The 15,712-nt window shown below is 34.8% G+C and overlaps 1 long non-coding RNA gene across 4 annotated transcripts; it reads left to right on the plus strand.

Moving 5' to 3' along the window:
- Positions 1-917: 917 nt before the first annotated feature.
- Positions 918-15,219, plus strand: LOC111517730 (uncharacterized). 4 transcript variants are annotated; one of them, XR_012467413.1, is made up of 5 exons: positions 918-1,021; positions 1,274-1,368; positions 12,922-12,980; positions 13,066-13,231; positions 14,917-15,219. It is a non-coding gene; the product is annotated as an uncharacterized lncRNA (long non-coding RNA). The 4 variants fall into 4 exon arrangements; XR_012467412.1 differs by having other exon boundaries at positions 935-1,368; XR_012467414.1 differs by lacking the exons at positions 918-1,021; positions 1,274-1,368 and adding an exon at positions 6,335-6,472.
- Positions 15,220-15,712: the final 493 nt, after the last annotated feature.

The following is a 15,712-nucleotide window of genomic DNA, read 5'->3' on the forward strand; positions in this document are numbered from 1 at the left end:
AGGAAACCGACTACGACCCCCCCCCGGAGGACATCCCGTCCGAATAATCGAATAAAAAACAAACGCATTCGTACACTAACGGAGACCAACTGGAACTGGAGCAAGCCTCCTCTGACGCTATAATTTCTGCAACTGAAATTACAAATCGGGACGTATGTCGCTGGTTGGATCGGTCTCATGGAGCCTGTGTTTATTGAAGCGGTCGGAGGCTTGGCTCCCTTGCAAAGTATGACATTAATTATTTCGGGTTGATAGTTTATTCGTTCATGGGCGGTGCGTTTGAGTTTTGTTGATGCAGGATACAGTGTGGTACGTACTACGTAGTGAGTGATATTGTTTTTTCGGACATATTATGTATTTATATTAAAAATTAATGGGGAAATAATGATACCCAAGCATTTTTAGAAAAAAATAATCATAATTATTTGTCAATATCTTTTAATTTATTACGATGAATAGCCTCAAATTTTATGGGGAGGCTAAGCCTCCCTTGCCTGCTCTGACGAGCCGCCGCTGACGTTCCTATTGAATTTGAGTACCATTCGTAATGGAATTACATCGATATCATACACTGAGGCGCGTAGGTTACCGCCCACGAACTCGCAGTGCAAAGGGCTTCGCGTCTCAAAGCCGAAAATAGTTTTATTAATTATTGAAAATCCATAAATACAAGTCAATAATTTTTTTATTAATAACACGAGAGCATATGAATGGAAAATTCGTGAATATATTTATGTTTCTGATAAGCTATATTATATTATAAAACAATTAAATTGAAAAAATTCTCATCTTTGTCTTTTCTTATCATTCGTTTTTATTTAGTCTGGCACCATTACTTGGCGTTCAGATGTTATCGCGGGGAATCCCCGGGTTAAATACATCACTTTCCCTCATTAAAAGCCAATCCAAGTATCGTATGCAGACATAGTCTGGCATCATGTTCCTATATTATAATTTCCGAGAGTATTTGACGTGAGAATAAATAATAGTTTTTCATAGTTTTAAAACAATAAAATGTGTTGTGAGTAGAAATTCGGATTGTGAATACTAACAATCGAACCGTCGTGAAGTAACTTGGCTTGGACTCTTTTATTAATTTTTTAATTTTCATTTCTTGTTAATAATTTTTTTAATTTTTATCTCGTGTTAATATTTCAATTTTTTTATTTTTTGGTGGTTGCTTGTATTTCATTTCATTGTAATTTCAGTTGTTTTGCTAAATGTAACTGTTATTTTTCAGCTGATTTTTTAAATTTTTTACATATTATTTCAGGAATTTCAAATCAATTTATATCATATTAGACAATGGAAGTCCCAACTATGGCTATACAAATTCAAGTATCACTTATTGGAGGAAATGAAACTCAGGTTAGTTAAAAGTCTTATTTACCCCCATATCGAGTATTGTTGTTCGATGTATTTCAATTTTTTGCCGCAATATAACGAGCAGAAGTTATAACGTATATAAAATGCTTGAATGCGATTCGTATGCTGTATACCATATGGTGAACATGTCACACCATTTTTATTAAAAATGAAGGAGCTGAATGTGAGGTACTGAGTCCAATATTTGATAAAAATTTTTTTGTTTAAGTTGCTTCGAATTAAAACACCTAGTTATTTATATAGTTTATTAAGCAGGTATTCTGACATACATATGATCAATTTAAGAATTAATTCATTCAACATACCTAGGCACTGTACTTCAAATTTCAAGGATGTTTTAATTATATAGCCCCTTCTTATCTGAATGAAATTTAATCCCTTCTAAATCATAATATTCATCAATTTAAGAAATAAATAAAATCACAGATGCTTACTGCTCAGTGCTGATTTCAAAAATAAATTCAATGTATGGTAGTGCAATGAAATGGTTAAATTGACCAAAATAATGTTAAGAATATTAAGAGTTATTATCAACTATATGATCTATTATTTTTTCTCTTCTCTATCACTGTTATGATAGTAAATAAGTATTTTTATAATCATTTTCTTACACTCACTGTATCATTTTTGAGAGGGGTGGAAGATAACGTTTGGCTAACCCTTTTTCTTTTATGTATAAATGTATTTTTTTATGTATAATAAACAATATTATTATTATTATAATGAAATGCACCACAAAACATTGTCAACCACCTTCAAAACCAATGAGTAACGTACACTGGATGTCTATTTCATCATTCAAAAAAGTATGTTCACGTGTTTCAAGTCACCATTGTCAGTTACATTCAAGGTTTGAGTTCTGTGGTCCGGTAGGCGAATGTTCGAAACCAAGCCGCGTCCAAGTTCACAAAACGTGTAGGTAAGATAGTCTCGTTTTAGAAGTCCTTGCACATAAATTATATCAACACCATGTGCATTTTTCCTTTAGAATGTCTACCTTATTATGATACGTTTGCGGTTGATTCGTCAACTTGAAGATAGTAACTTCATGTCATTACATGTTTCAGTTTGAAGAAATAACCGCCCATAGATGTTGGAAATATTGTTGAGGTGAATAAGTGAAATTGAATTGATGGAGACATCTATTCAGTAAAGAAAAGATATTTTTTACTCAGGTTATTAGGAAAAATAGGAAATCAGTCAGTAAATAACAAAGATTTTTTTCACTTAGGATATTAAGAAACATTGAAAATCAGTTTAATTTGCTTGAATAATAATGATTCGCAACAGCACCACCACGTGAGAGAGCAATATTTTTGTTTGAAGGTGATTGACAATGTTTCATGATGAATTTCACTAGTTCGGACTTCCATTGTCTACTATATAAAATGATTTGAAATCCCTGAAACAACTAAAAAAAAAGAATTGAAAATGAATAGCTGAAAATAACAATTATATTAACCAAAATAAACCTGAAATGAAATAATAGTGAAATAAAATACAAGTAAAAATAGAACAATTGAATAAATGAAAATAAAGAAATGAAAAAAGAAAATAAAAATAAAAAGTGGAGAGATTCCAAGTCACGTTAGTTCACAACGTTTCGATTGTTAGTATCTAAAATCGTCTTCGGGTGATGACTGGACTGATTCCTCCGAGAGATGACTATTTATAGGTCGTTCGAGTACTTTCACTTATCCCCGCTTTCCATTTTTCGCTTCACTGTTTCCGTGGGAGATGACCGTTTTGGCGGGAGTTGGCCATTTTTCGCTTGATGATGGGTTTTCATATGTTGCGTATTTCTACGCTGGCTTGGCTGAATACGTTGTTGGACAACATGTATGCGGCTTCCTTGAATTTTTTCCTAAACCAATGTTCCTCTCTGTGCAAGATCTCAGCTTGGGACCACTCGATGTTGTGTTGATGGGTCCAAACCTGGTGTGCTATTCCTGATTTGCTGGTTTCCCCTCGCTGTGTGTGTTCCTTGTGCTCGGCAATGCGAACATTCAATGGCCTCTTAGTTTCACCAATATAGGATTTTCCGCACTCACAAGGTATCCGGTAAATGCAATTCTTGGAATCGCAGTCCACGTTTGATGGCCTGGTTTTCGTAAGGCTGCTACGGATTGTGTTACCGGATCTGAAGCAGGTTCTGATGTTGTACTTGGAACCAATTCTTCTTATCCTCTCCGATAATCCTCTGATGTAGGGAAGTGCAAGCAGTGGTTGTGCTTCTCTTCCTTGCGAGGCTACTGCTGTATTCTAGCCAAAACCTTTTCTACCATCGCTTTGGAGTAGCCATTCCGTTGAAGATCATTGTTGATGATGTCTAGTTCCTTCTTGAGATCTTCCTTCGTATTACAGAGCCCAAAAGCACGGTCTAATAGAGTCTTGATGATTCCTCTTTTAGTCGATTGATGGTGGTTGGATTCGTGGTTCAGATACTGCCCCGTATGAGTGGGTTTTCGGTATACAGATGTTTTCCACTTAGTGTCGCTCCTCTTCACCAAAACGTCTAAGAATGGCAATTCGTTGTGGATTTCCTTTTCCATTGTGAAATCGATGGAAGGTCTCACGCTGTTGATGTGTTTCAGGAAGGCGTCTAGTTCAGTATTCCCATGGTTCCATATTAAGAAGGTGTCGTTAACATATCTCAACCAGACTCGCGGTTTCTTGTGGGCTTCTTCAATGGCTAGAGTTTGAAACCACTCCATATATATGTTGGCTATGACTGGTGATTGTGGCGAACCCATTGGCAGTCCCTCATCTTGTGTAAAAAATTCGTCCTTCAGTTGGAAATAACAGTTACGTACACAGCATCCTAGTAATTCCATGATTACTTCTATAGGTAGATTCGTTCTCTCTTTCAGGTTCCCGTCTTCGGATAGCTTTCTCTGTATGATTTGGAGTGCTTCTTCGACCGGAACGTTGGTGTAAAGGCCACGTCGAAACTAATTAGTTGATCTTCCTGTGTGACCTCAATTGACCCTAGTAGTTCGACAAAATGCCTTGAATTCTTCACGAAAGACGATGTTTTTCCTTGTAATGGTTGTATTAAGGGAAGTAAAAATCTAGATAAGTTTTGAGTAGCCGAATCTCTGGAGCTGATGATTGATCTAAGCGGAACGTCCTTCTTGTGGATTTTGGGTAGTCCATACAAGTGAGGGGGCTTACTGTGGTGCAGTGTTAGCGATGATCTTTCCTTGTCCGAAAAATAGACTTGGTGTTTTTTTAAAATCTGGTACAACTTCCTTTCGATTGATGCAGTAGGGTCCCGTACGATCTTTGTGTATCGTCCCTTCTGAAGAACCTCTTCGATCTTCTGTTCGTAGAGAACGGTATCCATTACCACACTAGCGTTTCCTTTATCTGCAGGTGGGATCTTGATGGTGTTGTCTCTACGTAGGCCGTTCAGAGCTCTACGTTCATCTCTACGGTCATCTCCCACGGAACCAGTGAAGCGGAAAATGGAAAGCGGGGATAAGTGAAAGTACTCGAACGACCTATAAATAGTCATCTCTCGGAGGAATCAGTCCAGTCATCACCCGAAGACGATTGTAGATACTAACAATCGAAACGTCGTGAACTAACGTGACTTGGAATCTCTTCACTTTTTATTTTTTTTTTATTTTTTTTCTTTTTTCATTTCTTATTTTTTTTTATTCAATTGTTCTATTTTTACTTGTATTTTATTTCACTATTATTTCATTTCAGGTTTATTTTGGTTGATATAATTATTATTTATCAGCTATCTCATTTTTAATTCTTCTTTTTTAGTTGTTTCAGGGATTTCAAATCATTTTATATAGTAGACAATGGAAGTCCGAACTAGTGAAATTCATCATGAAACATTTTCAATCACCTTCAAACAACTACAGGTGGATTCATACGTCCGTTTCAACGAATCTACCCACTAGAAATTTCAAACTCTAATGGAGAACCAGAAACACTGGGCAAACTCGTAAAACGACCCATTTCAAATTCCAAAGTAACTCCGTATGAAGACGAAACAACCAAAGAAGATCATCCAAATCAGGAAAGCAAACAATCTTCAACTACAGGAGAAGAAAGGGTTCCAGAGAAAGCCGTCCCTGTGTGTACTAGGTCAGGACGATTGGTCAAGATTCCTGATCGATATATAAGTTAGCTGTTTTGCAATTCAACATTGCAAAAGGTGGGAGAATGTTGGAGTTCGAGAGTTGCAGCATCGTTTGTAATTTTATTACATGCTGTATATTTTATGTCAATTTGATTTTGTTAGTTACACGTTTGTTTACACAGAAGAGAGGACAATTGTTTTTGAGATAAAAAAAATAAAACTGTAAAAGTCCAAAGAAAATATCTCAGTTTTTCTGTATGATTCTTCGCACTCAACAGGGTGAGTAGGTTCGGAAAGGGGATGGGGTGACTAACGTAGGAAGGAATTATTTATAAATTAAAAAAGCATACTTGGGAATATTCATGAATACAATTCCATTGATATGTTTACAATAATATTTTTCAAACAGGTTTTTTGAATCTAGACTATTACAGAACGCTATAAATTGAATTTCCTGTTTTCTCAAATTCTCTCAGTTTCCTTTTGTAGGCTTTGTGTCGATTTTCAGGTCGTGAGAAAATATAATTCATCATTTTGGGGTTTCTATGCATTTTTGAGAGATTATCATCCATTTCTGATAGCAAAACAAATGATGCTACTTTTCCGTTAACATTCAGTATGTAGCATAATATTTTTTCTTCAAACCATTGATTATTAAACATATCCTGTATACATAATTTTATGAATTTTCCTCGGGCTTCTCTTTTAAGGTAAATCGTATTTCTTTCATTGTTGTCAACGGCTTAGCTGACTAAAATATTGAGTTGTATATCTTCATTTAGTTTATCTACAGGTTATCGATTATTTTTCGTCTGAAAATGGAGACTATAAGCTAATTAAATAAGTTGAATAATTACAACTTGTTTATCGGTTATGTAAAAATCACAGACATTAATATAAACAATCCCAAATCGCGATGAACATTGGATGAACATGTCAATAGTGTAAATGGGACGGGGAACATACGAGGTGTGTTCAAAAGATGAGGTAAATTTCTATTTTTGTCAAAACATATTTATTCATTCATCAATTTCTATTTTGTCCCCTTCGAAGTAGTCCTCTCAGATATACACTTGTGAGGAATGATTACGGTGTTGTTTTTGGCCAAAAAAATACGAACAGGCAATGACGGACATTTTCTACGTATTGCTTCTCGCAAGTGATAATACTCCTCATTGAGCATACGATCATGTGGCTAGATGAACGATTGGTTTCGATGTCATAACCAGTTTTATAGCATTTTTGAAACGAACTTCGCTGCCACATGCTTCATGCCTAAAATTTCCGAAAAAATTGCGTGGCATGGACCAACCGATATGACGACATCCTCAGCAACTCTCTATTAGTGACTCGACGATCCTCCATAACAACACCTCCTCAATATTTTCATTGGTTGGTGATATGCTGGGGCGTCCATGGCGAGCGTCGTCATTCACATCACATCTTCTAGACCTTCTGTGAAAAGCTTGTACCACTTATAATGATTTTACTGAGAGTAAAATCACCGTATGCCACTGTGAACTCTTCAAGTGTTTTTGAGCACTCAATTCCATTTTTTACATAAAATCTGATTTCTTTGATCCTTTTTTTCGATAGCAGAAAATCGCCAAACTCGCAAAATGCCTTTCACCAAACATTCAATATGCTAGTTAGATGAAACTGTGAATATATGTTCGAGACAAGTGTACTGATGTAACCAAGTGAATGTACGTAGCCCGCGAAATTTAAACATTCACCTAATTTTCTGAACAGACCTCGTACAGAAAATTCATTCGATATATATAGTCACTCAGTGCCACTATGAGTTCATGGTGTTGGTGTCTTCATCTTGAAAAGTAAGTTTTTGAATTACTATGTTGATTTCAATCCTATTCGAGCTCGCTACTTATTTTTAGGGAAATTATTTGGAGCATATGTCTTGATATTTTGAAGGAATGTTGTTTGAAGCAAATTATTTTGAACATTTTTGAATTCGTAGTCATTTTCCACGATTCAGCTCTTTGAAATATTCAAAGTCTACCACCTTTAGACTCTTAAGTTACCCCTCTCGTATGTAACATGAAAAACAAAGAATGTTTTCAACAGCATTTTTGAGTTCAGTAATAATTAGATCAATTTCTTCATCCCGAGGGCTGATTATTCATAAGCGTATAGTTTTTGGGGTTTTTTGAAAATAGCAATCACAATCAAAGCATAGATTCCCATTTCCTAGTCACTGAACTGTATAGAATATATAAATATTCTAGATATATACATATATATATATATATATATATATATATATATATATATATATATATATATATATATATATATATATACTTGTTTACTTATAACAGTCAGTTAGTTTGGTGCATGTTTGACAATACAGTCGATCATCACCTGTTAAAAATTCCATTTTCAGATGATTTAACAATAAGCTTTGCACGGACTGGTTATTAGTCATATTAGAAAAAGCTAGATGAAGTTCCAGAAATTCACATGAGTTTTCGGTACTTCTTGAACATTTACCACAAAGTAAACAAGTGAAGATTTTTCTAGCAAAAGATTTACCAACACAAGACGAGATGGGCTGTAGGGAATCATTCAGTCCAGAGCGGTCAGGAGTATTGATTTTGCTATCGTTTTGCTCACGAAGAGTATTCAACAAGAACCCCAAGAATTCGGAACAATCCTCTTGTTGTCTATCCTAACGAGTATCTAGTGGACTTCAAAGACTACAGGAAATCGGTTGGAGGGAAAGATGATACCTTCTTACGAAACTGCAACTGCATGAACAGGTGTTTGAGTTTGATGAATAAGTAGGAAACATTCCCGTTCTCGTTCATCATTAAAACTTCGTTCTTGAAATTCTTCGTCATGAACAACACTTGTAAAATGTTAGCAAGTGTTTCCTAAATTATCCAATCCAATTTTCTTCTCTAGATTTGCAGGACAACTATCTACTGATTCCTAAGGAAGAACATGTTTCACAGAATCTCCTTAAGAACCATTTCTCAAGCTGCGATCGATCCTTCCAAGTCAAAAAGGGTTTCGTAGAGGGATCGACTCGGCTCTTGCTTCATGAAGCTCTTCCACTGAAAGGGAACCAGTTCTACGAGGACTGCAACTCATATTTGGAGACCAAGAATGACCTGAGTCCACTGACCGCACCGAAAAAGAAGAAAGTGGATCAATCACTTGTGAATTAACCTTGATAGGAGACTGATGAATATCCACATATCTCGGCTTGTTTCGAAGAGGTTTCAATTCCGTACTGAAATTAGGGCAATGCATGATCTCATCAAAATTATGTGTAGGAGGAATAGAAAGTACTGAAGCAGCATTGCCACGTTGAATAGCAATACTAATTCTTTCTATCAAAAAAGAGGTAGAACGGTGATCTTTCGTTGCTTGGCCTATTCTCCTTCCAAGTTCAAGAACGAATAACAGAGACTTCGGGCCATAAACACCAAAAGTTTCAACCGCTACTGGATGAAACAGATTTTGAACAAGATTTTGGTATTTTTTTCTTTTCAATTTCTCGCCAGACAATGCTACAGTTCCAGCAGACTTGGAACTTTCGGTGAGATGGGAAGCCGCGACCGTGTCAACGCAAGTGAAGTGAAGAATATATAGAACAAGAGGATTGTTCCGAATTCTTGGGGTTCTTGTTGAATACTCTTCGTGAGCTAAACAATAGCAAAATCAATACTCCTGACCGCTCTGGACTGAATGATTCCGTACAGCCCATCTCGTCTTGTGTTTGTAAATCTTTTGTTGGAAAAATCCTCACTTGTTTACTTTGTGGTAAATGTTCAAGAAGTACCGAAAACTGAATTTCTGGAACTTCATCTAGCTTTTCCTAATAACCAGTCCGTGCAAAGCTTATTGTTAAATCATCTGAAAATGGAATTTTTAACAGGTGATGATCGACTGCATTGTCAAACATGCGCCAAACTAACTGACTATTATAAGGAAACAAGTATATCTGAGGCACCAGTCAATATAATAATAACGCTGATGATTTTCAAACAAGACTCAACCTCTAACGGAAGCAAGAAACTCTTTGGAAGGTTCGAAATAGATGAACATTTCAACCTAGCAGACCACTATTATAATATTCATGCAGTCATTGTTCACTGTGGTTCTGGCGTTGAATTTGGTCATTATTACGCCTTGGTCAAAGAAGAAACGGGCTGGTTTAAGTTTGACGATAGTCGTGTCACTAAGTGTTCTCGCGATGCATTGAATTTATTGGAGCCTCTGGTGACACCCTACATTTTGTTTTATAAAAGAGAGGACATTGTTAGATCAAGATCTTCAGATGATGTGGTGCTGCAGGTTTTTCCGGGTTTTCCTGCAGCTGAAAAAGCAAATGCGCCACTGGAATCAATTAAGTCGCCCCGGAGCGCCAATTAATTTTTATTGTTGTTTTAATTAAATGTTCATAAATAGAAAAATTCTCATTTTTTCATACAAATGTCTTAAAAAAATGACAGATCAAATCTGTTGAATTTTTTACAAGATTTCTTTAAATTTTGACATCTTCGTAACTAGATTTCTCAAAAAGTCTTTATGTAGATATAATTACTATCGATTTTGTCATTAGATTAGTCATTATATTTACTGAAATGTTACAAAAATTCAACAAAAGTCACTGAATTTAACAAAAAGCCATTATATTTTTCCAAAAAATTACTAGATCATCGAAAAAAGTCATTTACTTTCAAAGGAAAAATTCTTTCGAAACAAATACTTTTATGTGAACTGAATTATACAAAAAAAATAGTCTAAAAAAGTAAAAAACACGCTTTTGAAGAACATCGAACTGAAAAGTCAAAAGTATTTTTTTTAAATAAGCTTAAAACAATAATGAACGAAAAATACTAGTATTATCGTGAAAAAAGGGACGGGCGCTTGATATAAAAAAAATATGGCACAAAGCGCCCACGCTTTTTTCACAATAATACAAGTATTTTTCGTTTGTTATTGTTTTAAGCTTATTTAAAAAATATTTTTAACTTTTTAGTTCGATGTTCTTTATGTGTGTTTTTTGTTATTTAAACTATATTTAATTTTCATTTTTTAGTTTCGTATGCTATAAAAGCGTGTTTTTTAGTCTTTTCAAAGTATATTTATTTTATCTAAACTTTGGAATCAATCAGCCGTATATTGTTTAGAAAAATGACCATTGATATTTTCCGGTTCCGGAGAGTGAGCCTGAAAAAATCAGCTACCAAGGCAGCAGGTGCGCAAAGGAGGGTTACAAATAGGGCTGCAGGCGTGAGTGATGATGAAAAAAATGATTTTTTCAAATGAAGAAATACATGTAAAGTGAATTATATCAAGAAGGCTACGTACAGCGCCATCTGCCCGCGAATAGATCAAGCAATAATGTCGATATTTCTGTCGAATACAGATCCCGAGCTTGAGCGTTACAAACAAACAAACATACAGACATACATACATACAGGTTAAGCTAATATAAATTGTTTAATAATGAAAACACTTTTCTCTACTAACTTTATATTCCAAACATTCGTTATGGATAGTTCGTATTGGAAACTCTGGCGTTAAATGAATCTACTGAAAACACTTTTCTAACACCAGAACAAAAATTACGGTTTCTCGACGCGCGTTTCGCTAACCAAGTTAGCGTTCTCAAGAGATCATTATGACTGAGAGACCGTAATTTTTTTTCTGGTGTGGGGAACGTGTTTTCAATGTATCCGTTATGGAACAGAATCAGATATCATTCACAGAATTTCTACACAACTAAATGAATGGTAAAAATTTCACTTACATGTGTAGAAATCCTGTGAATAATATCTGAGTCAGTTCCAGAACGAATGTTTGGAATACAAACTGAGTACGGAAAAGTTTTTTTGTATAATTCAGTGTTTATATATAAAAGTATTTGCTTCGAAAGAATTTTTCTTTCGTGTAATTAAATGAAAGTAGTTGTTTCAGGAGGGCCTTTTCTTCCAGTTTGTGTGAAAGTTATTTCTTTGCATAATCTACACATCTATGTATAGAGTTACTTCTTTTGAAATTGATTGCTTCCTTTTTTCTTTGGCAGGTTCACATATATTTTTGTATCAAGATGGAGTAGTAGAATGCCAGAAACTTTCTTTCCCAAAAATCAATCACTTTTAAAAAATATAGCCCTTTCAATTTAAACAATAAACATATAAGTATTCATTTTGTTATGGACAAGTTACAGGCAGAAAATTTAATTATCCTATTTTGAGTATTAATCCGTAGGTTTTTTTTTATTTCAATAAACCGCATCAACCTTTTGGGTCATTAGCGGTGGAGTTGATAAATAAAATTTATAGTCTAACATTTCTTTCAAATTAGAGGATATCTTAAATGTGTCTCTCTCAGTTTGGAATAGAGGGCATTGCATAATATGTTTCACAGTTAGTTGAACTTCACAAATATCACAAGTTGGTTCATTTTGTCCTGACAGCAGGTATTCGTGTGTGAGCTTGGTGTGTCCTAGGAAGAGTCTGGTGATTGTCACTTGTTCTCTTCTTTTCGTTAAATGATTTTGCCACGGTCCTACGTTTTGTTTGACTTCTTGTGGTTTCGATTGTGAGGCCTGCCAATCAGTATTCCAAACGTTCTTCATCTTGTTTTGGATGTAGGATTTCATGTCTATCGAAAGAGTGTATTGCAGCGCAGCCTGGTTCGGGTTATTGATTGCTTCTCGAGAACTTTTATCGGTCGATTCATTTCCAGTTATTCCTGTATGTGAAGGAACCCAAAGTAATATTATTTCTTTCTTCAATGATTGGATGATAAAAAGTTCTCTTTTATTCAGTTTTCCTAATGGATGGTTTACGTATATTCGACGAAGTATTTGTAGAGAGCTTAATGAATCTGATATAATCATGAACCTTTTAGATGTGCTCGATTTTACGAATCGTAGCGCTTGCAGGATTGCGAAGAGTTCCCCTGTGAGAATCCTATTGGTTTCCGGTAGTTTATAGGTTAGGGTAGTCTCAGGTGTAACAACTGCTGCTCCTACTCCAGAATCTGTTTTGGATGCATCTGTGTAAATTTCGATGAATTCTTCATGATGTTGTAGGATTTCACGAAAGTTCTGGATTATAATTTGTGTGTTTGGGTTTTTTTTTAATCCATAGGTTTTTCAATGTAGATATTTATAATTTTTACTTCACAAAACATGTCTTGTTTCAAGTCTTTTCCATTCACGACCGTCCCTCTGACCTCCGCGCGTAAAGTCTTTGTCACCAGTGATGAAATGTTAACAGTAATAATAATAATAAACAAACCTGAACCCACATACAAGAACAGGTGAATACCGAACAGTAGGTTTTACTGTTTCCGAAATATAAATAGTGAGATCAGCTAAAAAACGGCCTGTATATGTAGCAACTGTTAGAAAAATGACTTCTCTAGAAAATAATCTTATTATTAATTTTCAGAATGGCTTCAAACTTTCCCAGTTATTTCTACTTCTTTTTTGTTGTCGCTGTATTGACATGTGAGTTTACATACATTATTTAGTGATATTATTCATTATGATCAGTAAGATACCTCCAAACAACTGAAATCTCGATCACTTTCAGGTCTGACAGAGGCTTAAGTGCGCATAAAATCCAAGAAGTCAGGATTAGTCTTTGACGGCAAAGGGTCTAATGTTGAAGTTGCTGAGCCTGACGATTCTGAGGGCCAGAAGTGGATATTGGAATGCAATCAAAAAGGCCATTTCATTATCAATAGTGAGAGACAAGGGTGAGTTATCACGTAATGAAAATCAAAGCCATTTGATATCTGTAAAAATCATCTCTCTTAGCTTGCCTGCCAGAAAAATTACTTCCCTGGATATAACCATCGCAATCATTTAATTTGGTTTCTCAGACATTTGTGTGAGATTCCTCGCAAAACTCCCTGCTTTTTTGCTGCTTGCTGTTCAACAGCAGAATTTTACTGAAATCGATTGAATGACTCTTTTTGGAATTAATGAAAGAGGTTCGGGTTTTTTAACATTATCAAATGTTAAGGAAATTTGGTCCACGTTGGCAAAAATTGGGACGATGCATTAGCTATCCACCGAATAAACTATTCACTCCACGAAAAAATCATATGGTCGTTACGGAGACATTGAAAGAAAAATCTTCAACTTTCTCTATTTTCTCAAATATTCTCTGAATTTATTATTGATTTCAAACGAAAATAACAATATTCCTTTTGAAGAAAACATACATTTTTTGAGAGGAATTGCTTTTTCAACGAACCTTGATAATTTCGTTATTCGTCGTCATTTCGGAAATAATGGTTGAAGGTTTTTATTTCCTGGTTATTAAAGTCACCAAAAAATATGTTTGAACTTTTTTGAAGAGGAAATAGTAACCTCGATCAGTTGAGTATTTATTTGTCGTGATGATCAGTTTTTTGAACATCCCACTCAGCTGACACATTTGAAACAGTTTCATAACTTCTCAATCAAATCAATGTTTAATTTCATTATTAAATAAGCTCACCTGGCGTACTGGCATGTGGGTTTTGTATTGTACCGTCTTAGAATTAACGAATGTTGTGTTATCAACTTTTTTACATTGTATTTATGAAGCTCGAAGTCTAGCTATACTTACTGAAGGTATTCCAATTGAAATTGAGTTGATGGTTGAATTTGAGAGTAGGAATTTCGTTAATTCGGTTTTTTGAATAAATATTCATTACAAAGAGACATAAATTGATAAAATCTTCTGCAAAAAATGCATGTTAATTTCAAGGGCATACAATGATAGCATTTTATTTTGACCTCGTTATTACTTATCTTGAACAGAAAATTATTTAAGTAAATGTTCAAAATGTTTCTCGTGAACCTGCTGATAGTAAAACAGTCTAATTCCGAACTCATTTCTGGGTTAATGCTAGCACAAGTTCTGTCGAAATATTGATCACCATTCAGATTTTACTCTAAATATATGGGACCAACAATAGACCTGGCAACACTGAAACGGCGCTCTTCTCGTTCGATTTCTTCATCTGCAGTGCATCGATTCGCAATATTCTATGATCTAATTGCATTACGGTTTCTTTGTGAAAAATTCGATCTCGCTGGAAGCATTATAAATGATACTGTGATGGACATTGTTGATTTTGTTTGTATTATATGACATAACAGTTGTTACATATGTATGTACACATGCGTGTGAATATGCGTATGTCCGTTTAATTACAAATGCCATAGCCTCAATTATCTTGGCGCGCACCATAACAACTGTTATAACCTAACAAAGCGAGCGTCATCAATTTGTCATCATTGATTTTTTTTCTCAAGTTTTCAAATATAACATTTTTTAATAGCTATTCTGCTATTCCAGGTGAAGACAAATTTCGCTTTGTTTATATATTTGATGTGGTGCTCTCTACGTAATCATATGAAGCTAAAAAATATATTTTTATGATTCTAGTTTAGCAATGGATATACAGAAAGGCTGCAAAATTGGTCAAAATGTCATGGTTTATGGTAAACATTCAAGGCAGAATCAGCAATTCTTCATTAATTCCGATGCAACTATTGGTACAGCTTGCAATGCAAATCTTATTCTGTTGGTGAAGGATAGAAACGTAGAAGTAGCACCAAGAGACAATTCTACTGATCTTGACATACACTTTGAAATTGAACCAATCGAATGATCAAGAAATATCAATGAAGAATATTGTACTTGAGTACTTTCACTAAATGATAAAAATTAAATATACATATAATAATATGTCGTGTTATTTTCCAATATTCACTTCAACCCGTCCACTGAATGGCTTATCTCGAAGGCTGAGATATGACAACCAACTATACATACAGGTACTGCACTATTTATAAAAAATACTTTTGATTTCCACCCCTTAAACTAACAGCTGTATAAAAGTGAACTAAATGCCGAATTTTGCGGCATAGAATTGATGAATCCTAAAATTAAAATCATCATTGTCTATAGGTCTTGCAATGGCGATATCGATTTGTTTTTCAGTAATCTAGAAAATCTCCTAAATGTTATGGTGAAAGCTGGTAATCAAATCGACAATATTCTCACAAATTTGAATAGTGATTATATTCATACAGGAGTTTTTGAACCCTGTATAGCTGACCACAAGGCCCAATATATCATTTTAAATAAAAACCTAAACTAATCAATAAAACTAATTATTCCAGGAGAATAATCAAAGCAACTTTGAATAAACTAAAATCCTCCCTTTCGGAAACGAACT

Source organism: Leptinotarsa decemlineata, unplaced genomic scaffold (genome assembly GCF_025532065.1).
Source record: "Leptinotarsa decemlineata unplaced genomic scaffold, Ldec_3_MD MMD2_tig00026336_RagTag_RagTag, whole genome shotgun sequence".
Classification (NCBI taxonomy): domain Eukaryota; kingdom Metazoa; phylum Arthropoda; class Insecta; order Coleoptera; family Chrysomelidae; genus Leptinotarsa; species Leptinotarsa decemlineata.